Source organism: Microcaecilia unicolor, chromosome 12 (assembly GCF_901765095.1).
Source record: "Microcaecilia unicolor chromosome 12, aMicUni1.1, whole genome shotgun sequence".
Classification (NCBI taxonomy): Eukaryota; Metazoa; Chordata; class Amphibia; order Gymnophiona; family Siphonopidae; genus Microcaecilia; species Microcaecilia unicolor.
In genome coordinates this window covers 62,962,370-62,989,036 of record NC_044042.1, presented here as the reverse complement: position 1 = coordinate 62,989,036, position 26,667 = coordinate 62,962,370, and the positions used below count along the sequence as shown (strand labels likewise).

The following is a 26,667-nucleotide window of genomic DNA, read 5'->3' as shown; positions in this document are numbered from 1 at the left end:
TATTACCACCTCTGCTTCTCTCTTTTTCTTCACCTCGCTTCTGTCCTTTCCCATTATACTTCTAGGACATTAACTGTTTGACCTTGCCTGCTGTATGCTTTATGTAGATTGTAGTAAGCCACATTGGGCCTACCCTTGGGTGGGAAATTGTGGGATATAAGTGCTGTAAATAAATAAATAAATAAATAAATAAATACTAGGAAACCATGGAACCACTTTAAGAATGTTCCACTAATACCAAAGAGGTCTAATAAGTATAACAATTTATTATGGTCAACGGTGTCGAAGGCACTGGACATCAAATTGTAAAATTATGATTTTTCTCCCCATGCTCATCTCTTTTTCTGAAATTTGTAATACAGGTGGTGAGCACTGTCTAAGTGCTAAAGGATGGCCAGAATCCCAATTGTGTACTGTGAAGGATGGAAAAGGCCTGTAGGAACTCCATGAGCTGACTAGCTATTAAACCTAGAAGTTTTCATTTTCTTCCATTTTTGCAGAAAAATATCTATCTTTTGGGGCCGCTCAAAACATGCCTCCATCATGCCCCTTTGAAATTTGGAAGAACTGTGAAGCAAAACATCTAAAAGCGGGGTTTGAAAATTGCAACTTGGACATTTTTGAGAGAAAAATGTTCTTCTGCCACCTTCTGATGTTTTATGGACTTCCCTCCAAGCCACTATAACTTCAACAAATTCATCTATTACTCTTTTGTACTACTACATATGTGTTTGTGTGCATGGTGAAATGTGTCTTGTGTGTACCTATGTCTGGGAACCTGTATGTGCAGGAGCGTGTGTGGTGTAGGGGTTGTATGTGTGTACAAATGTATATATAGGAGTTATGTTTGTCTAGAATAATTTGAGTATGCATATGTTAGGGGCAAGGAGTGTGTGTATGGGAGAGTGTGTTGGAGGACTATGTTTGTATGGGCAGTGTGGTGGGAATATTCTTTCTTCCTTGAACGCTCAATGATCTCTCACCTCTTCCCCTCCATGTTCTCCTCTTTCCTTCCCTCTATTCTTTTTCTCCTTCCTCCTCTCCCATCTTTGTTATCCCACTCCTCTTCAGGTGGCAGGGACTCCGCTCTATACCACACAGACCCTCACTTTGCACTGCTGCCACATATCGGCTGCTTCTTCTTACAGAGAGTACTGGGGACCCCTACCAGACTCCTGCTCTTTCTGCTGCCGCATTTCGGCTGTTTCTTCTCCCAGCAGGGACTGGGGAACTCTACCAAGCTCCTGCTCTTTCCATCACTGTGCATTAGTCACTTCCTTTTGTAAGCTCACTTCTCTATTTTTGCCACCACAGGTCTTGGGTGAACTTAAATCAGCAGGGTAGGAACCAATTCCTCCATTCCTTCAGTGTTTGAATGGTAGAACATGGCCTCTCCACCACACCTTGTACCACTTCTTTGTTTTGGTCCTGGTTTCCTCATTATGCATCTGTTTGAGCATATGCAAACTGGTGTGTATGGCTGGATGGACAGTCAGACCCTCAACAAGAGGCGGTATCACTTGATGTGAAACACATCTAAAAATGCTGACCTCAATACATCTCTTCAGAAATTTAGAACGAGGACGGTGCAGGGCAGACTTCTACGGTCTGTGCCCTGAAAATGGCAAGGTTAAATCAAGATCAGGTATACATAAGTATGACATCATACCATATGTAATAAATTTATCTTGTTGGGCAGACTGGATGGACTGTGCAGGCCTTTATCTGCCATCATCTACTGCATTGCTATGTCTTCAGCAAAAAGGTGTAACAAAGAATTGTTCCTTGGCAACAGAAAAAAAGTTAACACACAGTCTCTTAGCAGCAAAGAAATATATAAACCAGCAACTTACTGAAAGTGTGGGAGTTGCCAGAGTCTCCTGCTGCTAGTTACTGAGTCTTGTCTTTGGCAGCAAAACTGCTTTTCTGTTCTCTGTGCTGAAGTTTTCAGACTTTCTTGGTCAGGGTGTGTCTGCACCTGGGATCCTATTCCCTAGCAACCTGATGCTTGCTTCAAACCTTCTGTCCGGAAATAACAAGAGACATTAAAACCCTGGGCTGGTTTATATCCACTCCGTGAGCCTGTAACTGTGGGTATAGTTTACCCTGTTACAGTCTTACCTACAGCCATAGCGGTGATCAGGACGCACAGAAGGATCGTGTTTTTCCTTCCTGTGCTGACCGCCATTTGTATAATGTTAATTTGTGGCATAGTGGGGAGGGCTTTAGTGTAAATAGAGGTCCCTGAAATGTTAGAGCATTTGCACACCCTAGGGGAGATCCACTACACCATCTCTGTGCTACCCTTGAGGTACGAGGATGGGATTCTATACCAAGTTCTGGCATTCTGAACGCAGGCAACCCTAAAGTGCCTCAGGAATGGGGATGGTGACCATGTTGCCCAGTTCCAGGGGGAAGACTTTTTGGCAAGTCCCATGTTTAACATCATAAACCAGTGTGGTATTAGTAGTCCTTGATTCTGACCATTGAAATCGGTGCTGCAGGCTCCATAATGCATTAGGATGAGGTTGGCAGAAATCTAGTCCTATCCTAAATTCTCTCCTAAATCTGGGTGGCCTGGCAACTCTATTCAGTTGTGACCATTTATGAGGGTCTCCATACTATTTTCTAGAATTCGAAAGAGATGAGGTGCTTCATTTGTGGAAGGAGGGACATTCTTGCAAAGGATACTCCAAGGCAAAACTGTCCACCTCCTTTGCAATTCTCTCATCTACAGCTGCCAGTGCCAACTTGATAGCTGTGAGATCTTCTACCTCAAGTACTATGTCAATCTGTAGATGTCCTGGTCCTGATGGGACGACTACCCTTTCCAGGACCCTCCCTATAGTCACCACTTGGGCCTATTTAAACACCACTAAACAGAGCATTCACTTCCATTAATGTCACTAAGTGGATGGCTCCTTTGGATGATATCATGGCACGCAAACCAACTGTACCGAAACTTCTGCAACAGGCATATGACCATGTCAAATGCTTTAGATATTTACAGTTGATTCACCCACCGGTGGGATGAGCTTATCCACTCTGCTTCACATTCCAACTGGCTCCACACTGTACATATCTACACAAACTCCTGTCCTTTACCTACCCTTTCATGATAGGAATAAATTTGAGGCTGCTTCTGTTACTCTTGACACCAATCTGACTTTTTCAGGCACAGACCCTTCCAGCAGTGCACCTCACAGGGCTACACTCCAGCCTTGCACAGGCTCCCCCTGTCCTAATCCTAGACTCCCCTTGTCCCCCTGAAGCCCAATCTCCTTCTTCGTTGCCACTTAGTGGGGAAGCAATGATTCTTATGTTCAGCCTGTAGTTATCTCTTGCATTCTAGGATCCTCCAATACTCCCAAGGGTCCTGGTGGGGGGGGGGGGGGGGGGGGGGAGTACAGGTAACCAAAGACCTTGTGTACCTCACTTCAGACTGTTTTATTAAACTCAAACTCCACCCCTGCTGTCATTCTCCTCAGGGAAAACACTTTCTTTCTGCAACTTATTCCAATACCACCCCCCTTGGGCTAGGTTTCCCCCCACCCAGTGACATCTCAACTCTCCAACCCACTGGCAGGGACCTCCCTCCTCCCAGGGCCTTCAGAAGAGTCTAACACTGCATTTTCTAGCAATACCCATATCATATTGACTCCCTGATATTAAACTCCCTCTGAAAACAGAAAAGTTTAAAGATTTTTCTGAAATATCAAATTGTTTTGTTCCTGGCGCAATACCAGCAACAATTGTTTTCCACGCTATTGGGCCATCTACCTGGCAAGAATAAACAGGTAGAAGATGAGATGTTAACAGAAATTAAGGAAGTTAACAAATTTGGAAACACAGTAATAGTGGGAGACTTCAATTACCCCAATATTGACTGAGCATATGTCATGACGAGATGTGCTAGGCGGTTAAATGGTCCTTTTACTAAGCTGCGGCAAAAAGGGCCCTGTGGTAGTGGAGGGGGGCCATTTTTCCTGCACACCTAAAAAGCCCCCCCCCCCCAAATAAGATAACTCGTACTGCACGGCCATGTGGTGGGGAGAACTTACCAAGGTGGCAGTAAGGGCTCACAGGTTAATGCCATGCTAGAAAAAAATATATTTTTTATGGCACCCCGGAAATGGCATACGCTCGAGCCAGAACTACTGCTGGCAGCCGCATTGGGCTGGCGCTAGTTCCCATTTAGTTCCAGCGGCGCACTGGGCCAGCAGTAGTTCTGATTTAGTGTGTGGTAAGTCTGCGTTGGGCTTGGCGACGCTTTGTAAAGGGGCCCCTAAGTGTCTAGATGAAATAAATGACTGCTTCGTGGAGCAGCTGAATCGGGAACCAACTAGAGGGTGTGCTATTTATACCCTGTCCATAGTAGAATGCCAGATCAGTAATAGAAAACATGATGAGATCAAATTTGACTTAGTAACTAGAGAGAGCACACAATGGAAATTTATGGTGCTAACGTTAATTTTCAAGTAAAAAATTATTGAAAAGTGAGGAAAATTAATATTGCTTGTTTCTACCTCAAGATCATTTCATCTAAAGAACAATTGCCTCTTCTTTCTTCCTGAGGTTAGGAGTATCAGATCTTTAAAGAGGTTGGAAAAAAAACTTTCCCAAATCAGGTCACTTTGATCTGCTGTGGCTTACCAATGTCTTTCCATCGGAAACTAAAGATGTATCTCTGGAAAATCTTTGACAAACTGATTTTGTTTGATGATTATTTAATTTTTAATTTTAAGTACATAAGTAATGCCACACTGGGAAAAGACCAAGGGTCCATCGAGCCCAGCATCCTGTCCACGACAGCGGCCAATCCAGGCCAAGGGCACCTGGCAAGCTTCCCAATGAACAAACATTCTATACATGTTATTCCCGGAATTGTGGATTTTTCCCAAGTACATTTAGTAGTGGTTTATGGACTTGTCCTTTAGGAAACCGTCTAACCCCTTTTTAAACTCTGCCAAGCTAACCGCCTTCACCACGTTCTCCGGCAACGAATTCCAGAGTTTAATTACGCGTTTGATGAATGTTTTATTATGATTGGGATTTTATACTTTGATTGTGAAATCCTAGTTATTAAGGGGCCCTTTTACCAAGCTGCAGGAAAAAGGGCCTTGCATTGGCAACGGGGGGCCATTTTTCCCAAGTGCCAGGGCCCTTTTTACCGCAGCAGGTTAAAACAGCCCCCAGCATACATGGCCGTGCGGTAAGAGAACTGTACAACTCTGGTCACCGCATCTTAAAATAGATATAATGGAATTGGAAAAGGTACAGAGAAGGGCGACGAAAATTATAAAGGGGATGGGATGACTTCCCTATGAGGAAAAGCTGAAGCGACTAGGGCTCTTCAGCTTGGAGAAAAGACGGCTGAGGGGAGAGATGATAGAGGTCTATAAAATAATAAGTGGCCACTGGGGGAGTAAGGGGGGGGGGTCATCCCTGAATCCCTCCAGTGGTCATCTGGTCATTTAGGGCACCTTTTTGTGTCTTATTCATTAGAAAAAAACAGGTCTAGACCAAAAAATTGAAGTTTTTGCCCTAGACATTTTGGTTTTGTTCCATTACAGCTGTAAAACATCCGAGTGTTAGGCATGCCCTAATCCTGCCTTCGAAACACCTCCTCGACATACCCCCTTGTGATCTGGATGCACTGCAGACAAAATATATAGACATCTGCAAAATAGGTTTCGAAGATACCAATTTGGACATTTTGAGAACAAATCCGCCCAAGTGGTGATGACACTTTTTGGATGTTTTTCTCTTTCAGAAATGAGCCCCATAGTTAACCAAATGGACAAAGCATGTTTAAACTAGCAGTTTTTTGGGGGATTGACATGTTTATACCTGCGTTTCCAGTCCAGTCAGGACTTGTCTCAACCCCAATGGCTGCTCTGTATGACAGTGATGATTGATGCTCAGGCCTGCATTAACAATGGCCACAGCAATAGTCCTCCCGACCCCTACATTGTTCAGCTTTTGTCCACAACCCAGTGCATATGAATCAAAATGAGTGGAAGAGCAGCCTGATAACAGCAGCAGGAGGGGAACTGGGTTCAAGTTCCTCTGCAGCTTCTTGTGATCTAGGGGCAAATCACTTAACCATCAGATTGTGAGCCCTCCAGAGACAAAAACAAAACAAAACAACCTACTGTATCTTAACTTAAGATGTGTATACATCCTGCGTCCCACCTGCATGTCCTATTGAAAATAAGTGATATAGGGCTATAGTGAGAAGAAGGGAAACGGGGCTGGGGAAAAGTGACCTAGGAAAGGGTCTTCATGGATGAGTTAGGTCATTGTTAAATACTGCCACACAAATGCCTTTCCTTTTGCACTGTACCTCCAGCCTGTCTAAGGGGTCAAATGGGATACTTCTATCCTTAAAAGATCCCACTGTTTACAGACCATATCTAAGAAGGTCCCTCACACATGCCCAAGTTAATTGGGGCCACCCCCCCTCCAATGAGCCATGTGGTTGTCCAGCGCAAAGTTTTTATTTAGGGGACCAGAATCCGTATCTAGGAATATTGTCTGGCCACCAAATGCTTAGTTAAATCCTAACCTCACCACCAAAGTAACTACTTTATATTCACTAAAGTAATTACTGTTCAGATGGGGACCATAAGTAACTTAGGCTGTCCTACTCTAAAATGTGCTATGTCATGATTTTAGGTATGATAGGATATCAATAGAAATCAAACAGAATAATCAAGAAATGTATTAAGTTATGTCCAATAAAAAAAGGTATCATCTTATTTTCTTTTCCATGTTTTATTTTGTTTGATTTCTATTGATAACCTTTAAGAGTGAACTAACACGGCTACCACACCTCTCTACTTAGGTATGATAGGACAATTTCTAATTAGTGGCAGTCTAGCAGATCTTTTTTTTTTTTTTTTTTTTTGCAAAATACCCTGAATCAGGATCAGTGAAGAGCTAGTTGTGTAGGTGCAGTCAAGCTAAAAGCCACATCCTTAGCACAAAGGTGTAACAACTGTATACCAACAGAGGGCATCAGCTGAAGCCTCGAGAGGGAGAGATCGAGAGCCTTTGTTAAGTCCCGAGGAGGAAATTGCAGCAAGCAGCTCATCAGCTCTGCCGCCGTACTGGTGTTTGAGGATATATTTCCCCTGGGATTGTTGTAGAATATCTTTTTGTTGGGTTCGGGGGGGGGGGGATTGCAGAGTGGTACGATCCATCCCTCCCTGCGGTTTCTCTGGGAATGGATCGGCTCGGGGGTTGCATGCGGCAGGAATTTTGGGAGAGAACTGCAGGAACAGACTTTTTTTAGATGGACCCTGTGCGAGCTGGCAGACTACTTTTCCGCGGGCACCTCCGATTAAACCGGGAGGAGGAAGAAGTCCGTCTCCCCTGGGGATCCGATTTCTGAAACGGGACAGTGCGGTAGGAAGCCAGGCAGACCCCGTTTTCCGGTGATCGTGACTAATCCCATCCCGCGTGTGCAGCGATCGCCCAGCCGAGAAACCTTCCCTCCTGCAGCCGATTTCATGGAGGGGCCCGTCCGGATTTTTTGCCCCAGGGATCTTGTACCCGGGCAGTGTTTCTCTTCAGTTACGGGGTCCCAGGGGCACAGAAAGTCCTTGTAAACAGAGGTAAGTTATGTTATTATTCGCTCCCCCTTCAGTCCTGCATAGTTGAAGACTAAAAACTCCAGTTTTTCCTCGAGGAAATGTGACAGTCACGTTTGATTGAAATCAAGAAAGAAATGAACATAAAAAATTATGTTCCACACTGAGGGGTCTCCTCTGCAAGTACGTAATCTAAGGCAACCCATTCTCTTTATTTTAGCGAGTATTGTGGGAAGTACTTCTTCGGGTCTAGAGTAGACTGTACACATTTTTTCATTCCTGCAGGGCAGTGAAATAGCTGTGTAAACAGAATACGTCTTGTTACACCTTCTTTAAAAAAAAATAATTTCCTGTTGAACGTTTTCTCCTGGCTTACATGGATGACAGGCCGCTGAAGGTGTTTTGAAAACATGAAATAAGACTTGTTATAGGGGCAGAAAAGGGGAAATCGTGGGGAGTGCATGGGATCCAAGAACAAAAATGGGTAGAATCGGAAAATAAATATTCCTAAACAAAACACAAAACCCACCAAGTGCCAAAGTGGCACCGGAGGAGGGAAGTCCAGATTCCAGGCTGATTGATGGGTTGGGGGAGTAGAGGATCTGTTACAACATGTCCAGCGACAGGGAGGAAGGGAAAGTGTAAAATATAACTACAGTTTGTAAAATAAAAAGTGTAAATTGTAAGTTGGGTTTTTTTTTCTCCGAGTCTGGCTTTGTGCATTAGTCCCCTGCCGGTTAGGCACATTTTCCAGACATTTGCGCCACAAAATTTCTTCACTTTTGTCGGACAGAATAAGCTAGGTCTAGAGGGTCTTATATACTTTAAGACTGGAAGGAGAGATTCGCCCACTGTGACTACAGCTTCTTGGAAAGCCGCCTGTTCACTCGGAATGGACAAGTGACAAAGGTCGAGTGAGTCACGTTGGATGTAAACTGCGCTTATGTGGAATTTCAGAGGGAATTTGTTTCTGAAGACGATCAGGTAAGTCGGTCTAGAGTTTTACACCCGAACAGTTCTGGCGCTGTGATCGTTGTCGATCGATTTGCCGCTTTGACGTGTTTGGGTCAACGAGTCTCCTGATAGGAGTGCTTCTTTCAGTCGGCGGGGGGAAATGCCAGGCGTGTCAAGGTTTAAAATGCTTCTAAGACACGCGATGTGTAGACGGATTCTAGGGTTTCGCGTAGTAAGGAAATCGGGTGAGACGGAGAATCTTTTATGATGGAGAGAGACAACAGTCACTTCCAAATCCCGAACCCATACTTCACAGTAACATAGCTAAATGTCGGCACCTTTGCTTTCTGCATGTGGCGGTAGCTGCAGGTTCTAACAGTGCTAAATATTTACAGCAGTGGAACCGAGGGATTTTAGAATCCGATGAAACGCTCGGAAAAATGTTTGTTAGTAAAATACGGCCAGGGGTAAGAATGGGCCCAGTCAGTGTCAGGTGCCTTGAAGCTCTGTTTCAAACATAGTTTTGCCAAAGGGGGAGGGGGGGGGTCGCATTGCCTAACTGGTTCCCTCCCCCCACCAAAAAAACAAATAAGAAAGAAAATCGGGCTTATCAGTTTTCGTTGTAAGTGTTCCTTACCATGCTAGTTAAACAGGCACAAGAGCCCCGCATGTGTGGGGATGTTGTAGAGGCAGAAAGAGCGGCACGTTTAAATGCAGTACAGTATGTTGCTCCCCCCCCCCCCCCCCCCCCCCCCCCCCCCCCACACACACACACACACACACACGTCCCGGTTGTTGGAACAAGCGTTACGGGAGAAATACTATGGTGTAGTTTGCTTTGCAGCAGCAGGGTCCCCAGCCTCCTCATTAGCCTGGGATGTTGGTTAATTAAAGAAACCTTTCACTCTTTGGGGAGGGGTGAGCAGCACTGTATAGGGGCTCATAGTTGGGGGGGGGGGGGTGATTGCTAAGCAGAAAACTTGTCTTATAAGGGGCGTGACAGCGTTCCGGGCAGCTTATAAACATGATCAAGATGTCATCCGGGGCGATTCTGCTGCTCTGGTGGAAATCCATTCAAAGGCTGGCGGCTGCCCCCGCCCCTGGCATTTTCACCAGGATTTTTCTTTGCCAGACATAATCATCCGCCCCCGTACACTGCTGCAGGTGGTTTGGCCTTTTGATGTGAACTAATTAAATGGACTTTGGCTGCCTGTCGGGGGTGGTGGAGTGGAGGTGCAGGGCTTGGCCCCAGGCTTTTCTGCCAGGTAAAAAAAAAAAAGCCCTTGTTGAATGCTGCTTGTTCCAGTGGGCACCACACCGCCGGGCACAATCCAGAGGCCGATGCTTTATTTTAAATCGCACACTTTTTAGTAACAGCTGCTGGTGTTTCTCTCTTCTTTGAGCTATTGAAACTGTTAACAAAACAGCTTTCTAGAAACGAAAGAACACTTTCTTGCAACATGCCAGTTTCACTGAAACAAGTTGTTATGGATTCTTATTTCTTCCTGATTTAGGCCTTACAAAAATGCCTGGCTGCTTCAGCTAAAGTGGGTTATAGAGTCCAGGTGTGAAAAAAATATTGTCCCGTCCCCCCCCCCCCCCCATGTGGGGGTTGTGTTATATAGTCTCGTTGTCTGCGAGGACACGGTGATATATGAAAGATGATTTAAGGTAGGTAAGGTTGCCTTCCTCTTTCTAAACTGTACTTAAACGGTGCTTTTCTTTTTCAGGGGTTGTGTAAGCATCACCAACATCCTCAGGTGTGTGCTCGTTTTATTATGACTATGTTGATGATTATTATTATTACCAGTGCGTTTTTTTCCAGCAAAAAAAGGTGCTGGTACTGAAATGCCAGGCCATCCTTCAGAGGTGGGCTGATTACTGAGGGACCCCCCCCCCCCTAACCAGACACAGAATCTATGACAAGGCAGACTTGGTGTGTAGAGCCTGAGCTCTTTCATTAAAACTTGGAGACCATGACTCAGCAGGGGAGCCAACTTTTCAAAATTATTGGGGGTGCTAAGCCCAATGGATATAACCCTTGCCTGGACCCTTACAAGGAATTTTCTCAATATTGGGGGTGCTCAGGCACCCACAAAGCCGGCTCCTATGGCTCAGTATCCCTTAAAAAAAAGGCCCTGATTATTACAGAGCATCGTAGGGATTATTTCCAGTGCTTTAAATTTGTAAGGGTCAGAGCACCGCCGTTCCCTGTTTGCTTGGTGTATATAGGGCTGTGAGGCTCACGTACTGTCAGCTTTTGCTGTTTGCAAATAAAAATGTGAAGTTTCTCTAGCAAAAGGAAATGGTGTTTTAAAGACTTTGAATATGCCGAGTGTATGTGTGCACTGCTTCACCGCCTGAATCTTAAATCATGAGAAACGGAGAGGTTACGTAATAGTTTCCAGAAGTTCAGATATCCCTTCACAGTCTTGGAAAACATACGTTATTGTCCTCTGATCCAGCAGCGTGCAGGGGAGAAGGAGACAGACAGCCTTTTTTTGCAGCCTGCGGAATGAACACCGAAGCTGGCTTAATAAAAAGGTGAAAAGGTAAGTGAAGAAAGAGAAACTCAATAATAGGCGGATCTGACACGGAATCAGCTTCAGACCTTAAGTTCTGCACTGCTAGATTTATCTTTAATTACTTGCACTGATACGTTTTACAATAGGAGCCATCAAAAGCAAACAAAAACGGGTTTAAAACCAGAAAACGAGTCTACTGCTCGTGTGCGTGCAAGTAGAACCTTTTCCTAGGGGGCGACCTGGTTTTGTTATGCAAAACAGAAAAGGTCGTTCAGTGAGGGAAACAGACCCGGCCATTAATTTGACTGAAGTTGAATAAAACGTGTCAGATTCACAGCCTAATAAATAAGTCCCAGCTATTCACGTTTCATTTCTGCAGTTTTGTTTTAAGAAAACGATGTTCGTGTCCCTTCTGCCTCACACAGCTGTGAGCAGCAATTTTGTGCTTCTTCAGCTGGATTATTTGAAGGCTGTGATATCTTGGAGAACTAAGGCGTTCTTGCTTCAGATGTGCCATTGAAATATAAAATAACTTCCCCTGTCCTGGGATGATGGCCTTTGGCAGGGTGCCCAGTTCATTGTGACTGCTCAAAATCCCTTAGCTGTTTGAGAGAGGTTCCAGTTGCTCTGGACTGGTTGTAGTGGGACTTACCGGGACGAGCAGCTATCAAAATTGTCCAGTTCACACATGCTTATTCCAAATCTGCAGTAGTGATATAGCTCGCTAGCCTCGGAATAGAAGAACCAGCAAAATACAGGGAAGCCTAATAAAATGCTTGGTGATAAGATTAGGCAATGAATTAACAGAGGGAATGAAAATAAGTGAGGTTTAAAATTCCCTTTTTTAAAAATAACTGGAGGGAGTTAGTAATCAAACAGCATCACCAAAAAAATGAGTCTTGAACTTTTGTGTTTTGTTTTAAAGCAAGAAATGAGCAGTTTTCGCAGGGCCTGGAAATGGTTGTCCTTTTGGCCCCAGAAGGGTGTAGAAGTGCTCTCCAGTTCTCCCAGCTTGCATATCAGGGGTGTAACAGGAGCTGGGGAAAGGCTGAGGTTTTCTAGAGCTTTGGTACAGTTTTACAACATTTTAAATAGGCAGTTAGAGGGATCCTGGACGGATTGTTATTGCCTTACCATAAAGACGGTAAAGCAGCTACCACCCAATTCTTTTGACCGTGTTACACAATGCATTCTTTTGTCATGTAGTTTATTAACGAAAGGTCGACCTGCCCAGCAATAGAAGCAACTAACAATTCAGCAAGCGTGGCAAGAGACATAGTTATCCAGAGGGCACACTAGCAAGCTGCTATCTCTGCAATTTAACAACACTGTCCCCCCCCCCCCCCCCTCCAGATTTGTAGGGAAAGGGAAGTGGAACTTGATATACTGCCTTTCTGAGGCTTTTGCAACTACATTCAAAGCGGTTTACATAGTATATTCAGCTACTTATTTTGTACCAGGGGCAATGGAGGGTTAAGTGACTTGCCCAGAGTCACAAGGAGCTGCAATGGGAATCGAACTCAGTTCCCCAGGATCAAATTCCACTGCACTAACCACTAGGCTACTCCTCGTTAGGGGTACTAAAATCAGGCCAGAGATCTAATATTTGGGAGGAATGAGTCCCAGATATATCCAGTGAGCTGCCTGGGCATAGAATGGGCAACATACACCCCCAGGACAGGTTTATAACTGTCTGGGTATTAAGCGCTCTGGTGGGTTGGGAAACTGAGTCCTGTTGAGTGCCCTCTTTCTAATTTTTTTTTTTTTTACATTGGCAGTTTCCAGCAACGTTTCTTTAAATGACTAAGCAGAGTGCAAACAATCTGATGGTAATTAGTATCGTAATTATGTTTTCACAGTACTGGAAGGATTAAATATTGTTTTTAACACATAGTACAAACATAACGTTCATTGTGTCTGTGCAGGCACACAGACACAAACATATGGAATGATGTGGTTTTACAGAGGTGAACACAGTCTGTGTGTATGTTTAGTTTCATCACTGGAAACGATTTTCTCAACTTTCAATCTTCTCCAGATTAGGTACCGCACAGTTACAGTTCTTATTGTGAAAACAGCCCTGCTTTGCAGCGATGGTAAAGGAATCCGGATCTTGTATTTACGTAGGCACATTTTTTTTAAAAGCAGACTGTAGCGTCTCCCTTCTTTTTTTCTTCTTGTAAATTCTTGTAATATGTTATTGTCCGCGCTGAAGAGCATGATATTATTAATGTGGCTTTTTAAAATCAAACTAATTATGCTTGCTTGAAAGCGCCACAGCGGTGTGATTGCAGCTCCCCGGTGTCTTTCGGGAGTCCTGGAGACGTCTCTTTGAATGGGGCCTGCAAATTCATTCTGTATTTGATTAAATGGAACAGACTCGGAGCTCCTTACCTCAGCGGGGGCTGGGAGATCTCTTGATCCCCGAAGCGGAGCCAAGACCCTGGGAATTCCATTAGCAAGTACCTGAAGAATTTCTGCCCTGCAGTGCCTTATTTTGAGGTTGGGGGAGGGGGGGGGGGCGAAAGGAAGGGAGGAGTCCGTGAAGGGTAGCGAGAGAGGTGCTGGTGGGAAGCCCTATTAGAAGAATCTCTCGGATGGCAGGATCCAAAGTCCAGGCATGATTTAGCACTCTGTTGGTGAGGGCAGATGGCAAGCAATGGGGCATTTTATATTTAGTGGCTACTGCAGTGCTTGAAATCTGGCATTGGGAATATGGGAAGCAGGACCACTTCGAAAAAATCCTGCAGCTCTTTGTCAGTTCTCAGCTTGAAAAAATAATTAAAAAAGAAGCTTAAAGTGTTCTAGTTTGGTGAGTTTAGTATATATATATTTTTAATTGTATGTTATGTTTTTAAAATCTCCCAGACAGTGCTTATCCATCATGTAAATGATGCATTTAAAGATAAATACTTTCTCAGAATAGCAGGATTTTTTTTCCTGCCAACTCAAAGATTGCTTATTATAAAACTCATAATTTCGATGGTGAAAGTATAAACTTGTTGCATAATATATAAACTTGCATGTTTGACATTTAAGATTCTGTATGGTTTAGCTCTGGTAAGCATTTTCAGAACTGATTCAAATTTCTTCGGGCAGAAGTAACTCTAGGTTACGGTCTAATTTGACATTGATCTTTCCATCCTTCAAGGGAATAAGATATAAAGGATTATTGGAATTAACTTTTTTCTTATAAAGCCGTAGAAGTATGGAACGATCTTCCTCTTTCAGCGAGGCGTCAACCATTTTACGAATTATTTCGCAAGCTTCTCAAGATTGTATTATTCCAGAACATTTTAAATTGAATGATTTGTAATTTTGACTTTTAGATTTATTTTCAAGAGTTGATTTTATATGTAGTTGTTCTTATCTTTTGTAAACCATTCTGGACCCTATTTGAGGTTATTATGGCTTATAGAGATCAGATAGATTAGAGCACAGAGGCTGTGAAATGTGCCTAAATCAGGAGTCCAAATTCCCTTTGATGCCCTTCTAACAGTTTTCAAACTGATAACTTGAGCATTTTGTAGTTCAAAGAACACTATATGTAAGTGAGGCATATATAGGGTTTAATGTTGTTTCTTGAGTTTTTAGAAGGTTAGCCCTGGTCATTTTAAAACCCCCTTCAGTGGTGTAATCATTGTTGCAGTATCTGACTTGCAGATGTTGCCAGATGTGTCCCTGCTTTTTAGTGTGTCATCTTTAAGAGTGGCTTTAGCTTGGTATAGCAACTTGATTGTAACTCACCTTGGGCTTGGATGTGGAAGAAAAGAGTAACTGGGAGGCTCCTTTTCAAAACACATAGACTTACAAAGTTGCATGGGTTACTGAGGTGCTCATTTTCAAAAGAAATACGTCTAAAAAGTGGCATGGAGCAGCTTTTGGACATTTTTCTCACCAAAACGGCGAAATCAGTATTTTCTAAACCCATTTTCCAGACCTTTTTCTATGCCGTTCATCTGCAGTGCGTCCAAATCTAAAGGGGGCATGTAAAGGGTGGGATTTGGGTGTTTATAAGACCTAGACATTTTTCAGCCATAATGGAACAAAAGGAAAATGTCCAGGATAAAACTAAGACATTTGGCGCTAGACCTGTTTTAATAATGACTAAGCCACAAAAAGTGCCCTAAATGACCAGATGACCACTGGAGGAATAAAGGAATGGCCCTCCCTTACTCCCTCAGTGGTCACTGACCGCCTCCTACCCCCCAAAGAAACAGTGCATATCAGCCTCTATGATGGCCTCCGATGTTATAGCCAGTCCTATTACAGCAGCAAGCAGGTCCCTGGAGTAGCCTAGTGGTTGGTGCAGTGCACTTGTGAAGAGGAGACCCAGGCCAATAATTCACTGTTACACTTGTGGTGGAATGTGTGAGCTCTCCAAAACCCACCAAAAACCTACTGTACCCACATATAGTTAACACTTGCGGCCATAAGGAATATTGTAGTTGTGTACAGTAGGTTTTTGGTGAGTTTTTAAGAGTTCCCCACACAATATAAGGGGGTAATGATGAGATGTGTACCTGGGAGCTTTTATGTGAAATCCACTGCTGTGCCTCACTGCTCTGCTGGGATGGTTATGTGACAAGTCTGCTAAGAGTGCAGGCTCCTTCTGCATCCCAATGGCTTGATTTTGTGCGTTTTTCACTTGGACATTTTTTCCCCCCCCCCCGAAAATAGACCAAAAAGATAAACACAGAACACAAAAACATCTAGCAACAGATGTTTTGCTGTTTCGAAAATGGCTATGTTTGCTATTTGGATTCTGGACCTTTTGAGCAAAAATGCCCCTCCACATATCTTTGTGTCTAAGAGCTTTGAAAATATGCCTCTTTGTAACTTTGTACGTCTACCTGCTTCAAAAATGAGCACCTAAACCTTAATATAAAATCCGAAAAGCAACAGATAAAGAAACGGTGTGTGCATTAAGACATTAGAAGGTTTTTAAAAAATGTTGAGTTATTTGTAGATTTTAAATTGTTATTTCAGTTATTTTTTCCCCTCTTTTCTGCTATCTTTCCCCTGGACACTTACAATTTTAAAATTTGTTTATATATATTTATTGGTTTTGTGGACCCCCATAGGTTTCTGTAGGAGCTCTTAAAGTTTTGGCTTAAAAAATATCCTTGTACAAACAAAACTGTTCCCTGTCTGAGATTCTTCTGTGGTGAATGTGAAAAGAAGATGAAAGTCAGCTTCCAGAGCTTAGAAATAAGGGTATAATCAATAATAATAATAAAAGAAATAGTGAAGATTCTATTGCTTATAGGGGCAACGGGTGTTAAAACAGAACGAGCAGCCTAAGAGTCAGTGGCAGGATCAGAAGACTAGTAATATAAACACAATTCTGTGTTACTGAAGCATTGCAGACAGGATAACAGGATAAACAGTCTGAGGGTTAGAGCCTGCCTGGCTTGTGTTTTGGAATTGTGAGGTGAAGTGAGAGTAGTTTGCAGCTGCAGTGTATGTAGGCTTATGGGTTTATGCTAGAAAGCATGTGAGGTGATTTCTCTCTGCCTTTTGTAGGAGTGCTGAATGCCATTAGCCCCAGAACCTGATTCCCCGCCTCCCACTTTATCAAAGATAAAGGGCAAAGGGGATAAAAAAGTAAACATAGAGGGCAAGGTCATAATAATTTGATTACCATGTTAACAACTTTTGCAGGCACCATGGGATGCAGCGGATGTGGAGTTTGTTTTTACTCCAGCTTTTGAAGTGTTTTACATGTGCGGAAGCAAGTGAAGGCTGTTCAAGGGGGGGGGGGGGGGGAGATAAAAAGGACTCAGAAGCTAAAGGTGTTTCTGTTCTGCTCTGGGAGAAGTTATTCAGCAGCTCAGCTTGTATATGGAAAAGTGTTAGATCTGTGCAGCTGCTGTACCATAGTAACTCAATAGGTAATGACCAAAATGGCCCATCTAGACTGCCACAATTTTTTGATTGAAGTCAGGGCTTTGACTGGGCCACTCAGAGATACTTAACTTTTTTTGTTCCTTAGCCACTTCACTCTAGATTTTGGACCAGTATCTCCGGCTTTGGCTGTGAGGTTGTTGTCATTCTGAGAGGTGAACTTTTGTCTCAACTTCACATTTGCTGCAGAGCGCAGCGGGTTTTCCTCAAGGACTTTTCTGTACTTTTCTCCACTCATTGTCCCTTTTAACCTGTCAAGTGCTCTAGTTCCTGCTAATGAGAAATGTCCCCATAACATGATGCTTTACAGCAGGGATGGTGGTGATCTCTGGCTGATATGCTGTGTTGGATTTGTGCCAAATGTAAGGCTTTGCATTCAGGCTAAAGTGTTATAGTTTAGTTTAATCAGGCTAGAGACCCTTTTACCGCATGGCTCCTGTATCCCCTGAGTACTCCTTTGTGGAGTGCTAGAAATAGTGTTGTCACATCACACATTGACTAGTGTTGGCTCTTTCAAAGTTGCTGTCAGGGCCGCCAAGGGGGGGGGGCGGGGGCAAAATTCCCCGGGCCTGGCGCCGGGGTCTCTCTCTCTCTCCTGCTTCTGATGGGACCCGAGTGATCGTGTCCTGACAGGAGCCGGAGAGAGAAAACTGCGGCGCCGGGCCCACCCTTGGAGGCTAGGAAAGGACTCGGAGCTTCCTCCAGCGCTGCTTTTCCTCTCAGGCACGCACGCTCGGTTTTGAAACCGAGTATGCTGTGAGAGGAAAAACAGCCGCAGGGGCAGGCAGTCAGTGCTGGAGGAAGAAGATGTCTTCTGCTGGGATCCCTGCCAGCCAAGGTATTTCAGCAGTGGCAGCGATCGGGGGTGGCAGCGGACAACGATTTGGGGGGGGGGCCGACAGCAGCCTGGGTCCGGCGTTAGCGGCCCTGCCCCGGGTCCGGTTGAGTCACTCGGCGGCCCTGGTTGCTTTTGGCTACTTGGTTGTCTTCCTGATCTGTCTTCTTGTTTGGTCATCCTGTTTGCAGGGATGGCCTGATCTAGGCAGGGTCTTGGCAGTGCCATACACCTTTCAGTTTTTAATTATTGTCTTGGCCATGCTCTGAGAAATGTTCATGGACTTTACAATTCTTTTAGTTGAATAATTTTTTTTTATTGTTGACAAGATTGAAAAAAAGAAAAGAATATAACAGCATCCCTTGATCTGTGCCTTTTCTCAACTGTGTCCTGAAGTTCTTTGGCAGCTCCTTGGCTAGATGTTATGTGGCGTGGAGAAAGGTACCTTACTTCACACTCTTTATCAATGTGCTTTTTTACAATTTTACTGGCTAAGGTGTTGGTGTGAATAGTTTTGGTTCTGCCTATCCAGGACCTCTTGTCGGCAGGGGTCCTGGATTTTCATAGAAGCACAAAAGCTTATATGGAAATCTCTGGCACTTAATGTGGTGTTAACACCTGACGTGCCATCTTTATTGGAATCTATGCTAACCGTAGTGGTTAAGTTAAGAATTAGTTGTTGGAAATGTAAGGAGTCTGTAGATATGAATACACAGGGGTATATGTTATGTTTGTATAGACGATATGAAGAAACAGGTTATGAACAGTTGCCGCAGTCCAGAGTTAAATATAATGGAAAAGTCGGGTCTCATATACTGCACAGTGAAGCAAGCCTCAATGTGGGTGCTAAGATGGTTTTGTGGGTACAGCCTGCATCTGGTTCTTTTGTGTTATTGCTATACCCCTGATATTCAAAGTGATTTATCCAGGCAGGAAAGGCTCCTGCCAGCTTAAATCGTCTTGGACCACCTAACCCCTGATATTCATTGGCCCTAAACCAGGCAGTGCCACTGAATATCAGATCTGACTAGCCCCAGAAAAAGGTGACAGGTCAGGGGGGTGGCATGAGGGAGGAGCTGGGGGTTATTCAGATGCCAGCAATATTCAGTTCAAGGACCCACATAGCTCAGCTGTCCTAAATGTACCTGCTTAGCTATGCGGGCCCCGGCAATAAATATCGGCCAGAATTCACATAACTAAGTCCCCCGATCCCCCTCCTGGCCCCCAAAGAGAGCCCACTCCTTCCTATCCCCTCTCCCCAGCCCACATGACTCAAACCCCTCCTCCACCTTGCCTCGGCTCTCCAGCCCTCAACCCCCCTGGTCCAAGTAGGCCCGAGTACCGCGAGCTGTCGCAAGAGGACGCAGCAGCCATTTTCCAATGGCAGCAGCAAGGGGCAGGAGCGAGTGGATTTCACCCCTGCCCTCATTTCCCCAACTAGAACCACCAGGGCTATCAGGTAGACCTGGGGGGTGTTGGGGGCTGCAGCAGAGGGGAGAAGGATGGGTTTGAGTCATGCGGGCTGAGGTAGGGGGTAAGAAGGAGGGAGGCTCTTTTTGGGGGCTGGGAGGGGGATTATGGGGACTTAAGATTGTAAAACTAGTTATGTGGGTCCTGGACGATATTTAGCAGGGCCCTTATAGCTGTTTTATGCAGCCCCGGCTGAATATCAGCCAGGACCTACAGCAGCCAGCCTCACCGGATTTAACCTCTGATATTCAGACATGGCCGAGCACTGAAAATCCAGGGCTAATCAAGTCAGTGACAGTCAGAATTTTAAAAAACAGCGACTGTTGTTGACTGAATATTACCCCCGTATTGTTTATTGTGTGAAATTTTTTTCTTTCAATAAAAATATGAGAGCTCTCGCTTTGAAGTCCACCGTCTAGCAGAGGGAACCAGTAGGACCTACTGAATTTATCTGGTTATTATGTGAGTCAGTACTCTTCCAACACAACTGGGATCAATTTACTTGATGTGTTCTTTTGAAGACGATTGGTTAAGTATTTAGGATGTCTGCAGAAGTACAAGTTGGATGGATACTTAAAACAAAACACATAATACCTGACTGCTTGTTTTTTTAATTTCATTTTCTAAGGATCTTTGGAATATTTTGTTCACTTGACTTGTGGGGTAGAATGTGTGGTATATGGAACATAAGAATAGCCATATTGGGTCAGACCAATGGTCCATCTAGCCCAGTATCCTGTTTCCAGCAGTGGCCAATCCAGGTCACAAGTGCCTGGCAGACACCCAAATAGTAGCAGCATTCCATGCTACCAATCCCAGGCAAGTAGTGGCTTCTCCATGTCTGTCTCAACAGCAAATGGACTTTTCCTCCAGGAACTTGCCCAAACCTATTTTTAAACCCATTTTAAAAATCATGTAAACATTTTCACCCTAATTCAAGATATGACACAAAAATTGTGCTCACAAATTTGGGCACGCACCTAATTTGTGTGTTCAATTTAATTGATAAATGAGCCAATTAGCACTGATAATTTAGTGCCAATAATCATCAGTGCTAATTTGCATTAATTAAAATTTACGTGTGCATCTTTAGGCACAGGATCTGTGCGTAAATTTTATGCACAAATCTGAAAAGAGGCTGCTGCCATGGGAGGGACATGAGAGCGCCATTTATAGAACTCAGTCCTTTACTTTCAGGTTATAAAGCAGATAAATGTGTCCCATGGTGCTAGGTAACCTAGGAGTCCATGTACTAAGATGCAGTAACAAATAGTGCACACTAACCCCCAGATTCTATAAATGGCAACTTAAGTTGCACATGCAAATCAACACACATAGCCAATTTGCACATGCAACTTGTTTAACGATCTAATCAATGCTGATAATTGGCCTCTAACAAACAATTATCAGCACTGATTGGCACTAATTAGAATTTACGTGTGCAAGTTTCTAAGTGTATTCTATAAAGTGGTACGTGTAAATTCTAATGCACAGATCACAGAAGGGGGTGTGGCCATGGGAGTGGCATGAGTGGGTTGTGGGCATTGCTGAAAATTACACGCACTGTGATAGAATATGCCGAATCCGCGCCTAAATAAGACGTGGTCATTTACACCAGGTTTTAGTTTGCATAAATGGCTGCTCCATGACCACGTTTTCGTGAACTGGTCAGCAGGATGAGCGGGGACATCCCTGAAAAAGCATTCCGGGGAAACATGTGCCGTGTCAGAGAAGAGTGCCCCTAAGCCGACTACATCAGGTGTTATATTGTAACACTGAACAGTATAAGGCAGTCTACTAAGTTTATTTCTAAAAAAACATTTATTGAATAAATTAAAAAACTATATAGGAAGGGGGAGGCTATTGAACCAGTGACAATCTGAGTATGTAAGACACTATGCATAAGTGTATAAAGGTACAGCGCGTTACCACTGAGGTTCATTGACTTTTGTTGTTTTGCTGGATTTCTTGAGTATGTTAGAGGTATATAAAATAATGAGTGGAGTGGAACAGGTGGATGTGAAGGGTCTGTTCACGCTTTCCAAAAATACTAGGACTAGGGGGCATGCGATGAAACTACAGTGTAGTAAATTTAAAACAAATCAGAGAAAAATTTTCTTCACCCAACGCATAATTAAACTCTGGAATTTGTTGCCAGATAACATGGTGAAGGCGGTTAGCTTGACAGAGTTTAAAAAGGGGTTAGATGGGTTCCTAAAGGATAAGTCCATAAACCACTACTAAATGGACTTGGGGAAAAATCCACAATTCCAGGAATAACATGTATACAATGTTTGTACGTTTGGGAAACTTGTCAGGTGCCCTTGGCCTGGATTGGCCGCTGTCGTGGACAGGATGCTGGGCTCGATGGACCCTTGGTCTTTTCCCAGTGTGACATTTCTTTTGTACTTATGAAGTGTATTTGATATCCAAAGTGTTTTCCTAAATTTTAGTCACGGAATGGCTGCTGTGCATATTCTATAGTACACGACTAACGTTAGGTGAGGATTATAGAATAGTGCTGATTTTTTTTGGCGCCATTAGGATCTTCTCCTAAATGCCACGTAGCCTATTGCATACTTATGGACTTAGCATTTAACGCACACTAATTCATTAGCGCACCTTAGCAAAAGGATCCCATAGAACAATTCTTTTTTAGGGGGTAATTTCATAACAGGGGCACCTATGTCAGATTTCCCAAATCATGGATATTCTATGCAGGATCGGCCCAACTATTAGGCAATACTAGGCAGGTGCCTAGGGCAGCAGATTTGTGGGGGGCAGCAAAGAGCAACCAAAGTCAAAAGCAAAACCACTTGGCTGATATTTAAAACTATTTAACCACCCAGGAATGGCTCCTGGCTGGTTAAATAGTATTCAGCATGATAATAACCGGCTATATCAGCTGAATATTACCACTTAGCGGCTAGCCCGGTCACTGGCTATATCACGCAATATAGCCAGTTAGTGCCAATATTTATTCGCTGACCAGCTAAGTTTAGCGGCCAGATAGACCTGCCTAAATAGCAATGCTGGTTGCCGGATAAAGTCCTGGCATTGAATTTTTGGGTTCACTGCCAACCGCTGGCTCTCTCCCAAAGTCTCAGTATTGGCCCAGTAAGTCCTGACCAGGAGCGTAGTTACGTGGGGGCACGGGCCCCTGTAGATTTGACCCTGCCCCCCCCGCCACTAACCCCATCGACCCCCCCCCCCCCCCACTGCCAACCCTCCCCCGCAGTCGTCGGGTACTTTTGCTGGCGGGGGTCCCCAACCCCCGCCAGCCGAAGTCCTCTTCTCTGATGCGGCCACGTTGCTGATCTGCAAGGGCAGGTTTCTGTTTAAGCCTGCCCTTGCAGATCAGCAACGCGGCCACGCTGGAGAAGAGGACTTCAGCTGGCAGGGGTTGGGGACCCCCACCAGCAAAGGTACCCGACGGCAGCGGGGGGGGGGGAGGGTTGGCAGCAGCAGGAAGAGGGGGTCGAAAGGGTTGGCGCCAGGGGGTGTCAAAGGTGGTGGTGGCGGCAGGGGGGGGGGTAAAAAATGGCGGGAGGGGGTTGGCGGCACCGGGGGGGGGGCTAAAATGTGCTTCCTCACCTCGGGCTCTGGACCCCCCTCCCGCCGAAGACTGGTTACGCACCTGGTCCTGACAGTCACAAAAACCGATTCTCTCCGGTTGTCATCTGGTGATTTTGTGCACCTTTTTGTGTCTTGGTCGTAAGAAAAACACGATCAGGTAAAGTCATCCGTGTTCATCAGGGACGTCCTTGTTTCTTTCGATTATGGGTCGAGGACGTCCTAGTGTTAGGCATGCCCGTTCCGCCTTCACTACGCCTCCGACACGCCCCCTTGAACTTTGGCTGTCCCTGTGACGGGAAGCAGTTGGGGATGTCCAAAATTGGCTTTTGATTATAACAATTCGGACGACCCTGTGAGAAGGACATCCATCTTCCGATTTGTGTCGAAAGATGAGCATCCTTCTCTTTCGAAAATAAGCCCAAAAGTGAACTTGAGCCAAGAATTATTTGCAAAACATGATCATCAAGCTCTTTATAAAATAGGCACGTGGAGTGTTCCCCATAGTGTACAAATTTGCACGTGCTCTGAAGAAAGTGTAAGAGTCTGTATGTGTTCTGGTGCATGTAAACACGTATTTTATAATATACTCATGTGCATTGCAACTCTGCCCCTGTTTCAGCCAGGTAACACATTTATGTACACGTGCAGTATTCCACTACACAGTTTTGGAATATGCTTTATAAAATTAAAAGCTCTGCCTCTTATTCCAGATAAACATTCATTTAAATGTTATGCACATTCATATGGTGTGATTATACCAGCTATAAAATGTTGGTCTTCATTAACCCTTCTCTATTTACCAGATGAAATCTCCCTGACTATGCAGCTGATGCAAGAAAGCACACTTAGGCTTTGTGCTGGGTTACTGTGGCTTTTGTACATAATTTTGTGGCTACACGATGTAGAAAGGGGGTTTTGCACACAAGCTAACCCTGCACAAATCCTTATGTTAGACACCCGTGTACAGCATATTTAAAACCATGATAATGAGACTAATTAGCTATTCAGAGCGGATGCAGAGGAATGCGCAGAAGATTTACAGGCTGAACACAACACCAGGGCTTTAACATCAAGTCTGAGGAAAGCTAACTTGTTTCTCTATAGTAACGTCTGTGAGATTTTAATGTCTGTTCCTTTTCCTATGAGCATATGGGATCTGCCAACTTATTGCAGACTCCTTGAAGACCATGGAGTACAAAAAGACAGAGCAGTGGAGATGATGTTTCTGCACTAAGGACGACAACTGCTTCGCACTGGTCTGAACAGAAAAAAATTATATTGGCACACATTGGTGCATGTGCTGGAATTTTATTCTGCATATAAATATTGGCATTGCAAAACTTTTATTCATAGAATAGCGTTCTTCTCAGACATACGCGCAGTGCTAGCTGCCCTTAGGACAGAACTATGTGCGCATGGATCCAATGTGAGTGCACAAATATCACGCAGGTCCTATTTGCATATAATTTGTTTGCTGCTAAGGCTTGCATTAGGAAGCCATGTGCTTAGCCATCGGCACATGACTGTAATGCAAGCTTTCTGCATTGGCCCCCTATATCTGGTGTATTAGGTAGATGGTTAGATGTGGTTTGATATTTTTATAGTTGGCGACATCAGGTTCTTTATGGGTTTGAGTGGTTGTTCATTCTCTTGATGATTTTACTTGAAGGCTTACACAGGTTACATAAAGACTCTGATAACCTCATTTAGAGGCTGGTACTGAAAAGCTTGCATTAGAGCTATGTGCTGATGTCTTAGTGCATGGCTTCTGATGTGAGCGTAATGCCAAAGTTTTGTTTGCCAACGTAGTTATCTAATCATATACAAATTTGATGCATGTAGAAGTTGTGCGCTAATCAGGGAGAGCATATTGGACATCTGCAAAGAGGTTCTGTGCTCAGGGTAGCTTGTGCTTGGCGCAGGTTTCAGCAGAAAAAAAATATTGGCACACATCTGAACATATGGTGGAATGTTATTCAATGCATACATATCTGCGTCGCAAACATTTTTGTGCATGAAATGTTTGCAGTGTCGTCATTTATGTGCAGGTACCGCTTTTTTTCTGCTCAGACCTGTGCACAGAATGACCACCTCCCCTATTCTGTTCTTAAAAGTTTCAGGTACTATTATGCCTGAAGCAAAAAGAAGAAATAGGCATTAAATCCACACCGACCCTTCTGCAGAAGCAAAACAAGCTACCCCTTCTACCCCTCCTCAGACCTGGTATTCAAATTTCTGCATAAAGGAGGTCACCATCCTGGAAATGGGATTTAATGGTGAGGATTTTGCTCCTGGGGGACTTCTGTGCTACCAAACGTTGCAGAATTTGCACAGGATTCTCCTGGGGTGCAGAACTACATAAGTATTGCCACACTGGGACAAACCAAAGGTCTATCGAGCCCAGCATCCTGTTTCCAACCGTTGCCAATCCAGGTCACAAATACCTTTCAAGATCCCGAAAAAGTTCAATACATTTTATGCTGCTTATCCCAGAAATAGCAGTAGATTTTCCCTGAGTCAATTTAATAATGGTCTATGGACTTTTTCCTTAGGAAGCCATCCAGACCTTTTTAAAACCCCGCTAAGCTAACCACCTTTACCACATTCTCTGGCAACGAATTCCAGAGTTTAATTACACATTGAGTGAGGAAAACTTTTCTCCGATTCGTATTAAATTTACTACTTTGTAGCTTCATCGCATGCCCCCTAGTCCCAGTATTTTTGGAAAGAGTAAACAAATGATTCATGTCTACCCGTTCCACTCCACTCATTATTTTATAGACCTCTATTATATCTCCCCTCAGTCGTCTTTTCTCCAAGCTGAAGAGCCCTAGACTCTTCAGCCTTTCCTCATAGGGAAGTCATCCCATCCCCTTTATCATTTCGTCGCCCTTCTCTGTACCTTTTCTAATTCCACTCTATCTTTTTTGAGATACGGCGACCAGAATTGAAGACAATATTCGAGGTGCGGTCACACCATGGACCAATACAAAGGCATTATAATGTCCTCACTTGCGTTTTCCATTCCTTTCCTAATACCACCTAACATTCTAGGAAAGGAATGGAAAACAAAAGTGAGGAGTTTATCCTGCCCTGTGCAGAATTTGCCTCGATGCGGGCAGGTGGAATTCAGGTACAAACTCGACAGCTGCTACAGCCTCTGCACACTGTGCAGTTTTTCCAGCTTGCAATCAGCATGGTGCAGGAAGTCTTGTACGGTTCTCAAGTCTTGCAAAAACAGCATGTTCTTGCAAGACTTGAGGAAAGTGCAAGATTTGAGGACCACTTTGATCGCACACTGCAACAGCCGCACAGTGCAGGAAACCATGGCAGGAGCTGTATTTGAACAGCCACGGTGCTGGTAGAGAAAGAGTTTGGGAACAGAATCTAGAAAGCTACTGTAGAATCTGGGAGCCAAAGGGCTAAAGAATAACAGGAGAGGAAGCACTGGATAACCAGAGCATGTATAGAAGGGGAAATAAGCTAGGAAACAATGGGTAGGTGATGTATGGGGGAGGGGGGAGAGAGAGAGCTGGGGACAACAAAGGGTAAGGAGATGTGTGGAAGGTGAGATGAGGAGTAGCAGATGAGTGGGCATAGGAGGAGAATTGCTGGAGATAACAAAGAGTAAGAGGATATGTGGAAGGAGAGATAAGCCGGGGAGACAATGGTAGGGAATTTATTAGGATGGGGACTGCATAGGGGTAAAGGGATGTTTGTGGGGGGGGGGGGGGGGGGGGGATGAGATGCAGGAGATGGGATGGAGAAATGAAGATAACAGAAGGTAAGGAGATATGTGGAAGCA

General features: G+C 44.2%; 1 protein-coding gene across 2 annotated transcripts in view; it reads left to right on the top strand.

Annotated features, from left to right (window-relative positions):
• Positions 1-7,215: 7,215 nt before the first annotated feature.
• Positions 7,216-26,667, top strand: part of CDON (cell adhesion associated, oncogene regulated) — a 192,800-nt gene continuing 173,348 nt past the window's right edge. The window contains exon 1 of one of the 2 annotated variants that reach the window (XM_030220695.1): positions 7,216-7,619. The gene's annotated coding sequence lies outside the window, so the exon portion shown is untranslated. Of the gene's footprint in view, positions 7,620-11,032; positions 11,102-26,667 lie in introns of those variants that run through there. The other variant, XM_030220696.1, reaches the window with a different exon arrangement.